The 10,883-nt window shown below is 42.7% G+C and overlaps 1 protein-coding gene across 1 annotated transcript in view; it reads left to right on the top strand.

Annotated features, from left to right (window-relative positions):
- Fbxl17 (F-box and leucine rich repeat protein 17) overlaps positions 1 to 10,883 on the top strand; it is a 432,158-nt gene that overhangs the window by 372,329 nt on the left and 48,946 nt on the right. The gene's annotated exons all lie outside the window — the stretch shown is intronic.

Below are 10,883 nucleotides of genomic sequence, written 5' to 3'. Positions count from 1 at the left end.
CCTGGTTGGGTTGTGGGTAGCTGTAACCTGGTTGGGTTGTGGGTAGCTGTAACCTGGTTGGGTTGTGGGTAGCTTTTACAGCTTTAAGACAAGGTGGTAACAGATTATACCATGGAGATTTCTTACATACTTAACCTTGGTGAACATTAAACCTGTCCCTTCAACAGCTTACTGCAGGATGAGATGCATCATATGGAAGGATCCATTCTGCCTTTGACACTGATGTAAATTTGGCTTCCACTAAGTTTATATTAGGTGCTATACAGAAGCCATTCAATTTTCGCAAAAGTTCAATTCAGAATTTGGTGTGTGAATCTGTTTGTATGACAGATGTCATCACTTCACTGTTCTGTCGGGTGAGCCAGTGAAGAGACCTCAGGCTTGTACTGAGCTTATGTGCCTCCTCACCCTGTGGCCCCAGGTCACCTAGAAACCACATTAACTCTCCTGCTCCGACCTCTGCCGATTCGGTGGTAAGTCCACTACCCAGGCGGAGTGTTTACATTCTGTGTTAAGATTTACACCTGCGAGTTTGACAAGAATCTGACAAGTCTGGTGACTTCAGTTTTCAATTTATACACTTTTTTATAAAAGAAACAATTATTTTAAACATTTAATTGATGAGTATTCTAAATATTTTTGCTAAAAAACTCTCAGTTTGAGTGTGCATATTGCAGCAGTGGTGGAAAGGTAGATCTTAGGAGACTGCAGGGCCGTGCTAGTCAGTGCTCAATTAGTCTGTATTTAGTGACTGTCACACCTCAAGCACTGCCCCACATGCTGTAGGGTCGGCAGTGAGGAATGCAGGCTAAAGTCCTTTCACACAGATAACTTCCATTCTAGTGTAAGTGAAGAAAGTCAGTCGGTAAGTGATGGGGAGCAAAGTAAACCAGAGCAGAGGCAGGCATCATTTCTCACAAGGACATAGTCAGGGAACGGTTAGGAAGTGCAGAGCAGTCTGGGTGAAGTCACCAGAGGAACAGTGATGGGCATGTGGCTGTAGTGGAGCATAAGGGGACCTGAAGGCATTGTGTCTTTACCACACAACTCTGGAGAAAGAATTGGTAAGCTATTTGTAACTAGAAGGAAGGACCAAGGAAGAATCCCACGAGCTTTCCAAGAGAGTAGAATCTCTCTTGCCGAGGAAGAGGCTGTTGCAGTCATCTGTAATTAAGGCTTGGACCCTAGTAAGAACAGGGGCAGTGGAGAGAAGCCATTTGGTCAGGACTGATAGAAGGCAGGGCCACCAGGACTTGCTAAAAGACCGAGAGGAAAGGCACACCAGGATGCCACTATTGCTGCCCAGTTATTTGTTTCCTTTCTGATGTGATGAAAGAGTTTTCCTGTCTATAAAATGATCACTGTCCTTCCCATTCCACTCGGCCACCCATATCAGCACGGTCCCTGGAGATCGCAACAGGTCCTCAGAGAGGAAATAGCTAGGCTGCAATGGCCAGGGGTGATGAGCCCTCAGGCAGCCATGAGCAGACTTCAGTGAGAAAGCTCATTTAGTTGGGAGGATAAAGGGATTTTTAAACCTTTGGACATGAGTAGGGGCTCTCAGGGTGGGTTATACTATTGGTTGGAGCCAGGGTGCTGAGGATGCCTCATTTGCATATAGAGGAATTCCAATGCTTGCTAGATATAAATCTTACAAGGAGGGAGGAAGTTTAAAGTGGCTACAGGCTATGTGACCCCTCTGGTGGGTCAAAGCTGGGAAGGGGCAGCATGGGACTCTATGTACTAGGACATCCAGTCCCCCCCCCCATACATGGCAGAAAGTGGTCCTACTTGTACAGATCTCAGGATAAGATCCTGCGGTTTGAACACCTCAACCCCACTCTTACTCCAGACTGTCTCCTCCTGCTCCCACGGCTTCCATAGAACACACCATAGGCAGAGTCAGCAAAGCTTACAACAACATAACACGAGGGTGGGAGCTCTTAATAATATTAACAAATATTACTGAAATTAAGTTATCAAATTCCCAGGTTCTATAACATGGTACCTTCCCTAAACTACAAATATGGAGGGTCAAAGAATGAAATATAAACAGAACAAAAACCAGAGATCCTGCATAATGTCTCTGAACCAAGAACAAAATCTAGAGAGATGCTGTGCAAAAGTTCTTCCTACAATTATTCAGCAAGACAGTCACTAGGACTCCAAAGAAATACAGTGAGTGCACTCCACCCCATGTTTTGTTTTGTACATTATAAGTTTGGTGAAAGTGCTTTGCTTAACATATCTCAGAGGGCTAAAGCCTTTGGCTACTGCTAAGTTATTTCTCCACCAGCAAAATAAGCCAATTCAAGCCAGATTAGAATGTGGGGTGTGTGTGTGTGTGTGTGTGTGTGTCTGTGTGTCTGTGTATCTGTGTGTCTGTGTATATGTATCTGTGTGTCTGTCTGTGTCTGTGTCTCTGTGTGTCTGTGTGTGTCTGTGTGTCTGTGTGTCTATGTGTGTCTGTGTGTGTGTATCTGTGTGTGTCTGTGTGTGTGTGTGTCTGTGTGTCTCTGTCTGTGTCTCTGTGTCTGTGTGTCTCTGTGTGTCTGTGTGTGTGTGTGTGTGTCTGTGTGTCTCTGTGTGTCTGTGTATGAATGAGTAAATGCACCTTTATTGGGAAACTGGTCTAGTGTCCTGGGTGAGTTCTCGGGTCCCAAGGAATGAAAGCAGGGAACTCAACCCTGGGGAGAAAGACAGAAGGGAGAGGAAAAACAAAGAGAAAGTGTGAGCACAGAGAGGGAGAGAAGAGAGGAAGAAGGGGGCAGTTCTATAGGGAGGAGCCTCTGTGGGAAGGGCAGCCCAGCCCCTGGGCTGGAAAGTTCAGGGTAGAGGGTGGAATATGCCAGGTAGAGAGACTGGGATGCTGGGAGAACCCAGAGAACAGATCTGCTTTGATAATGTAAAATATGCATCTCAACCCCTTGACCTGGGCCTGAAACCCAACAGCTACTGTAAGTTAATAAGAGCTCAGAGAAGCCACTTATGTTTTTGTTTACATGAGATTGAAGTTGAATTTGGAAGGGATTTTGTCTAAATAAGTAACATATTAAGCAAGATTTCATGAAAAAGCTTTGCATTGAGTTATAGAATAGCTACAACTCTTCTAGACATACCAGAACTCTCCAGCACAGTCCTCCTAATGTGGCCCTCGGCTGGATGACAGGTATCCTGGGAAGGTTAGGAAAAACTGTGTCCACATACTCAATTCTGGCTTGGCACCATCAGGCTCTTGCCCCAACCTCTCAGGGAGATTCCTTCCCTGGCAGAGCAGGCCTTCTGTCTCTGCACTCCAGCATTCCTGGGGCTTTTGCCCAGCTGAAAGGCATCCTCAGTGAGAACAGAGGAGACACATCGCATGGGCATCCTACCGTGAGGAAGGCAGAGGACTGCAGAAGTGGCCACTGCTCCTCTTCTAAAGAGAAATCGATATTTAAGCCAGTAGTAGTCTGTCTTCCCAATGCAAGATAAATTCAGTGATCCACTTGCTTCTGAGATGATCTTAAGTGTTACTGTTAACTTATAGAATTTCCTGGGTTCTCTTCCCACCCTAACTTGACTCTAAGCTCCTTTAACTCATTTTGGAATAAGCCAAAAAAATCATAAATTTCAAATCAAACTAAAATTGGAACTGAAGTTTATTGATTAAATATAAAAGCAAGCATCTTCAGCAAAATGAAGGCCAAGCATTTAAATCTTTACTGAACACTGGTTAATCTTAAACCACCCCAGCACTAGTTTCCTCAATACAGTTTCTGTGTATTCTGCATATCAAGTGTTTACAGGCTAAACAGTACATGAGCTTCAAGTACACCGTGTCATTTAATGTCAGTGAGTTCACCCTGTTTATTTGGCTGTGAGCTTAGCAATTGAAATCATTTGCATGAAAGTGCTCAGTATGCTACAATTAGGCAGCACACTCATGGAGGGTGGAAGGCTTGAGTTCAACGTTTAAAAAGACCATCTGTCTCTCTCGGTGTGCTCCTTGTAAAGGTTCCCTCTCTTATCTCTCAGCTTCTCCAAGAAAAAGACACATGGCTTCATGAAGCTTTGATATTATTTCATTCCTGGGTTTTAGAGAATGCTCGTCCTCTGGATTTTCAGCTCTGCTCTTACCAGCATCCTTAAAGGATCATATTAACCCTTCAATAATCCCAGAAATTAAAATAGGAAAGAAGGGGCACCTCCTTTCTTCCAGTGTTTGTTCTCTTCTAGGGAGCTGTCAGTCACTGTCGCCAGCCAATGGCAATGGCTAGAGTGGTAAACCAGCAACCTATCAGTACTGCCAAGTTACCAGGGTCAGATATGTTCAAGGTTTAGAAAGTAAACAGTTTCTTTGAAGTCTCCTCAGGAACACATAGAGATGCTGCATGGCTGTAAAATGGGAAATCTGAAGTTGCTATGTCTTAGAAACACACCTTTGATTATACTCAAAGACTAAATTTTGAGCATGTTACTGGGAAAATGATTCCATAGTCTGGATATTTCTAACTTAAAAAACAAACTTCTAATCATATGTTTGAAACACTTCCTCGTTCAACCTGCTGGAAAGGTAAAGTTATTTTGTGAAAGATCACCAGGCTAAAGGAAAGAGGTAAAGTGTTCTCTAGCGAAACAGCATGATTTATGCCAAGGAGCCACAAGAAAGAAAAGAGGAAGAGAAGAGGAGAGGGGAGGGGAGGGGAGAGGAGAGGGGAGGAGAAAGAGAAGAAGGAAAAGTAGAACAGCTTATTTAGAACATTTATTTTCTTATATAAAAAAAGAAGAAAGATGATGTTTGTATAGCATGAGCTCTAGAATAAAAATAGAATGCTTTAGACTTGACTTCATTTAAAATGATTAAACAGAATGCCTGTTTCCCACTGGATGTCTTGGAAGGGAGAGCAGCCTTGTTGGAAATTGCATATTCCCAGATCTCTTTCCTTGGTGTCATTTTTATCATGAAGCGACATTTGAAAGGTAGGCAGAAATGATACAGTTTAGAGGAAATTACAGTCAAGATGGAGATTGGACTGAGCAAGTCAGCCCTGACCCTCCTCCACTCCCTTCCCCCCACCACACACACACACAGAGCTCACACACACACACACACACACACACACACAGTGCTCACACAAAATGCCAATCCCATTGGATTCCTGTGGAGATTTTAGTTTTAACTATGTACCTTCCCAACCTCTGTTGAAAATTTAGTTTTATACTTAAAAAAAAAAAAAAAAAGTGACCATAAAACATGTTTAGCTGGCTTTACAGTTCATAAAGCCTTAGGAAAACAAAAGTTTGATTATTTCAACCCCAAACTACCTAGTCTTTATTGAATAAATACGGATGTAACACCTGAGACTGGGCTCTGTGTCCTGCCCATAACAACCCCACCCCACCCCACCCCACCCCACCCCACCCCCGTGGATTCTATGAGGGCTGCACGGCACACAACTTTAAGCAGCCGGACTCTCACTAGACCTCCCTTCAGACAAAGCAAAGAAGGCCAGGAGTTAACAGTGCTCGTGCTCCTGCAGAGGAGCCGAGTTCAGACCCCAGCACAGACATGGGGGCTTGCAGGCCTTAGTAACTCCAGTCCCAGGGGACCCAACACCCTCTCCAGGCTGCCCAGGGATCAGTCCTGCATACTATGCACATACACACATGCAGTTGAAACACCCATACACAAAAAATAAAATATATATATTCCTCCAAAGGGGGAAAACACATGTATTGCCCAGGACAAACAGTATGCAGTTGGCCTTACACAGTCCATTACACTCTCCATTAAGAACTTAAGATTTGGAGATGGAGGCAGTTACAGCAGAGTCGTGATTCCACATGCCTTACCTTTGTCTCATGTTACACGCATAGAGTTTTCTGAACCACCAGATGCCAGCCTGATTGGAGCCTGAGTGGAGACGGCAGGACGTAGCCATGGCGATGGGATGCTTTGGAAGTCCAGTTTAGGGTAAGATGTTCTGAACAAGGCAATAGATAAGGCCAGTGTGAACATAGCCCTCTGGTTTAACCACCCATTTACGGAACTAAGTACCCTGTTGTTTTTATTTCTACATGGAACGTGCGTGCATCTTCTAAAATCATGACCCAGGACTAGATTCCACAAGAATAATGTGGTTTACTGTAAATTTCCTAGAAGCTAAGAGAAAAAAAAATCTCACTACTTTCATAAGTTCTTACAGAAAGGAAGACTGGAGTATGTTTTTCCCATACTGCTTGTGGAAATTTTTCTTCACGTACAAAGAATAAACTGTTCCTCTACTCTAGCTAAACAGTCTGGGGAAATGTTCTCATGAATTGCCAGTCCTCTACAAATACAAATCAACACTAAATCTGAGATCAGTTTCAGTGTCAGGCTCCCAGATCTGAAATTGGGTATACAAATAAAAATTGGCAAAAAAGTTTTACTTATGTTTTATACAGCTTGTAATGGTTGAGGCTTTTCATTTAGAATGCAAACATCCCTTCCAGATTCCATATGGAATAAATTTTAAGGAATGCCAAAAATAATGAAGAAATGCTTGGGTCTAAGCAAATAATATATATTTTTTAATTATAGTAAGAATCTAGTGTTTATCTCTACAAAAGATATCCTATTATTATTACTCATTAAATACTAAAATGTAGTTTGGTATTGCCATATTCATTTTTAAAACCATTAACCAGATAAATAGAGTCTCATCAATTAGGAATCTTTTGGTTGCAATTGATAAAAACTCTCCTTCACTTTAGGAGAGGCTCGTAACGAGAGGTAATTACAGTCACACATGAAGACAGGCATGCCCAGCCCATAGCCCATGGGCTGATTATGGACACGTGTAACTATGAATGTAGACCAACTCAAAATCATAAAGTCACTTATACCTTATGAACTTTTCTTTTGCAAGTTTTAAAATAACTCAGTTGTGATTTTTCTGGAGCGTGATATTTGCAGGCCAAATTTTGTTGCAATGTCAAAGCTTAGATATGCCTGCTGCTGAGTTCACAGGTCCCTGCTCTCTTTTTCTACAATTCTTTCTTCTTTGTCTTACTGGATATATGTGGGGTTATTCTTAGGTGAGCTCTCTGTATGGTAATAGGATGGGTTATAGTAGCTCTAGATACAGTAATGCATAAACACCATCCTGGAGGGAAAAAGAATCTGTGGCCAGGCACCTCCACCAAAAGCAGTGGGAGAAGCAGATTAAGTCAAATGCCTGCAAATCACTGGCCATGTGGACGAGATACAGGGTATGCTTAGCACCCATTAGGGCCTAACCTCAAGGCTGAACATGACTGCAATCCTGTCCAAATGCAGGTTAAAAAATTAAAAAGCCAGCGATTTGACTCTGGAAGGAAAATCTCACTGCTTTTAGAACAAGGGAAAATGAACAGCAGCTGAAAATTAGGGAAGCCAGCCAATGTCACTGACACGTGTGAGTCTGAAAGTCCCAAGAAACCAGCTGGAGGTAAGGCACGTTTGCCTTACTCGTCACCTCCTTTAACTTCCAGCAGTCCTGTGATTTGGGTATCTCCAGGTAGAAGTTTGAGGAATCTATCCCAGAGTTAGCCCCATTGGAAGTGACTCTACCAGCTAGTGTGAAACACCATCCCTATCTTCAAGAACTCTTGATAGGCTTTAGGTAAAAATTAGATACTTCAGGAAACAGGCTTTACCACTTGCACTCAGAGTTCCTTCCGGTGATTTTGTAAGGAACATTTCTGCAGAATGCAACGCTGGTAATTACACCTCATCCCTATGCCACGGGGTACCTCCACCAAACAGGGTGCACAAAGCACAGAGAGAGATGTCTGAGCCAGGCGTGGTGGCACACGCCTTCAATCCCAGTGTAGTGTACACCCAGTACACTGGGTGTAACGGCTCATGTCTCACTCAGGAGGCAGAGGCAAGAGTTCAAGGCCAGTCTAGTCTGCAGATCCAGTTCTACACAGAGAAACCCTGTCTTAGAGAGAAAGAGAGAGGGAGGGAGGAAGAGAGGGAGGGAAGGGGGAAGGACTTTGAAGTCTTTCTCTCTCTCTCTCTCTCTCTCTCTCTCTCTCTCTCTCTCTCTCTCTCTCTCTCTCTCTTTATCTTTCCATGTGATTGCCCAGCTAAGCTGATTTCTGTCCTTTCTAGCATGTGCCTGTGCACTGTTGTCAATGGTGCTGAGATTGCCCATCTTGTCCACTACCTGAATTAGAACTTTCACCCACAACTGCAGCCATTCAAAAAATGAGCAGTGTCACTACTACGAAGCTCGGTGCTAAGTGTTGCCCACAGATACAGGGATTACAATCTGTCATTTGTCGCCTCCACCTTGTAAGCTTAGTCCTCAGGGGAAGCTTGTGACCTGCTTCGCTCAAGGCTTCAATATTCACAGAGGAACTCTACATGTTTTGTGCCTAAATAGAGCTCTCTGCAATTGAGGGGATGGAAAGGTGATGCTGTGGTGGTCATGAGCATCACCACTGTCTCTGCAGGTGCCTCTTCCCTCCCTCCGTTGTTTTATACCAGAAGGAAATGTTACTTCTGTAACCCAAATCTTCCTCCTGCTCCTTGTCTCGGCACACCCTTCTCTACAGCCTACACAGCACTGTGAATCCAGCAACATATTCAGCCTCTCAATCTGTCAGTGCTATAAAATGCCACTTCTCTCTCTGCTCCCGACTGTTCTCCTGGCTGTAAGTAGTCTCCCAAGACATATATCCACCCTCCAGAAATCTCTTAACGATTCAGGAGCTATTGAGTGCTCTTTGAGAAAAAGCTCATCACTGGGAAGGTACAATGAAATCGAAATATGACTTATTTATTGGTCTATCTGTTCTGTTCAAGACACAGTCTCACTGTGTAACCCTGGCTGTCTTGGAACTCACTCTGTAGACCAGCTAGCCTTGAACTTGAGCTCCTCCTGCCTCTGTCTCCCAAGTGACACATGTGCCACTCTACTCAGTGTGGCCACTTCTTTTTAAACACCATAGGTTCTTAAGCTGCCTGCTTTCCTCTTAACCAAATCTGACCATGAATACTATTTCAAATACTATTTCAAATACTATTTCAAATATTATTTCTCAACATCTGCCTCTACTTTACCCTTCTTAAGTCCTCATAAAATTTCTTCATAGCATGAGAATCCTTGGCCAAGTGTCAGGGCAAGAGCTTGACTACACCCCCTAGGGACACCAAGCTGTGCAGTTCCCTCAGCGTACAATTTTGTTTTTGCCATGTATATGTATATGTGGTGGGTGTGCCTCTGTACATGTGTGTTCACATACATGTAGGTGTTCATGCATGCATGTGGAGGCTTGGGGTTCATGTAAGGTGTCATCCTCAGTCATTCTCCACCAGGTGAGCAGGGATTTCAGTGGGTCGGTGCCCACCTGGTGTTCATGAGGATTTGAGAGATCTAAACTCATGATTATCACACATGAGTGAGCGTTTGCCATCTGAGATGCTCCCCTGCCCCATCATGGCACTCAGCTTCCTGTGGCTATCAGACCTTCCCAGTCTGCTAGCTTCTTCACCAGTGGTTACCATCCTAGACTGTTATATGTATTCATATGAATATGTCTATCAGAATACCTTATTTTGATTTGTTTTATGTAAGTGAAATCATCGTGTATATATCTTCCAACAACCTGCTTTCATTCACTTTCCAATATTCCTATGAGATTCATTTATATTGCTTCATATAGACCTAGCTTATTCTTTTAACCAAGTTGTGACTAAAACATATTTCATTGCCCCTGAAATGAATATATATATGTATGTATATTATACATATATATCAGTATTTATCAACATTATGCTTTTTCATTTTTCTGTATTACAAATGGTTACTTCATTGAGCTTCCTGAATGCAATGAAGCAATATATTTTTCTAGTTACTTCCCAGTTCTCAGTTACATAAGATCTTAGACAAGTTATAAAAACAATCTAAATTTCAGTCTTATCACGTAGTCATGATGAAAATCAGGCAAATTAGTGTGTTTGGTGCTGAGGTACAGGCTTGGCATGTGTCAGGAGCCCTGTACAACATGAGCTGTTACTACTGTAGATGTCTGTATCCTGGGCTGGGCCCACTTTCCTTTCAGTCTGTGCTTCCATGTTACCCTCTAGAGTGGCCATGAGGACGAGTTCTTCTCTTGGCAGTGTGGGAAGATGTCTGCTTTCCTAACTCTTGCCCACACCTTGTATGGCAAACCTTTCACTTGCTGTTCTGCCCAATGAGAAGGGTCCTCTAGGCAACACTTTAGTTTGCACTTCTCTGATTACTAGTGAAGGTGACATTTCTTCTGTATTCATTGTCCAGTTCTAGTTCTCCTCTAAATTATTTATGGAGATTGCCAATTTTTCCAGTTTTTGTAAACTTTGGTCAAATATAAATTCTTGACACTGATATTTTGCTATGTGCTACAAATATTTTCTCTTATCCTTAAATTTCAACTTAAATTTACTGTGGGGTCAAATACCTTTATCTTCAAAAAACAATGTAATTTAGGAGTCGACATTTATCAAGCTACTTAAGTGCCTTCAGTCTTGAGGGATAAAATTTGAATCCCACCTTGGCCAGTTCATGACTCTAATCTCTTAGACTACTCAGTGTAGTAGCCTCTTGGTGCCTTCATTTACTTGGCTATAAAATGAAAGTAACAGTGTGTGAGTCCTAGGTTGTTGTAAGTGTAAGAATTAACGTGTGTAAGGCCCTGGGCACAAAGCAACACTCTGAGAGTAGATTCCTTTCTTAAGTAACCCCTTAGCATCCCATAGGAAAAAAAAAATGTTTGAGTCCTGAATCTACCCAAAATTCATTTCTTATGTGAACCTGGGACCTACATATTTTATTATAGGACCATGATCATCTCAACATCTCTTCAAATCTCTTTTTCTATCTGACTTG

Source organism: Mus caroli, chromosome 17 (genome assembly GCF_900094665.2).
Source record: "Mus caroli chromosome 17, CAROLI_EIJ_v1.1, whole genome shotgun sequence".
In the NCBI taxonomy this organism is placed as follows: Eukaryota; Metazoa; Chordata; class Mammalia; order Rodentia; family Muridae; genus Mus; species Mus caroli.
The sequence above is the reverse complement of the archived record's forward strand: the minus strand, read 5'-3'. Positions and strand labels throughout refer to the sequence as shown.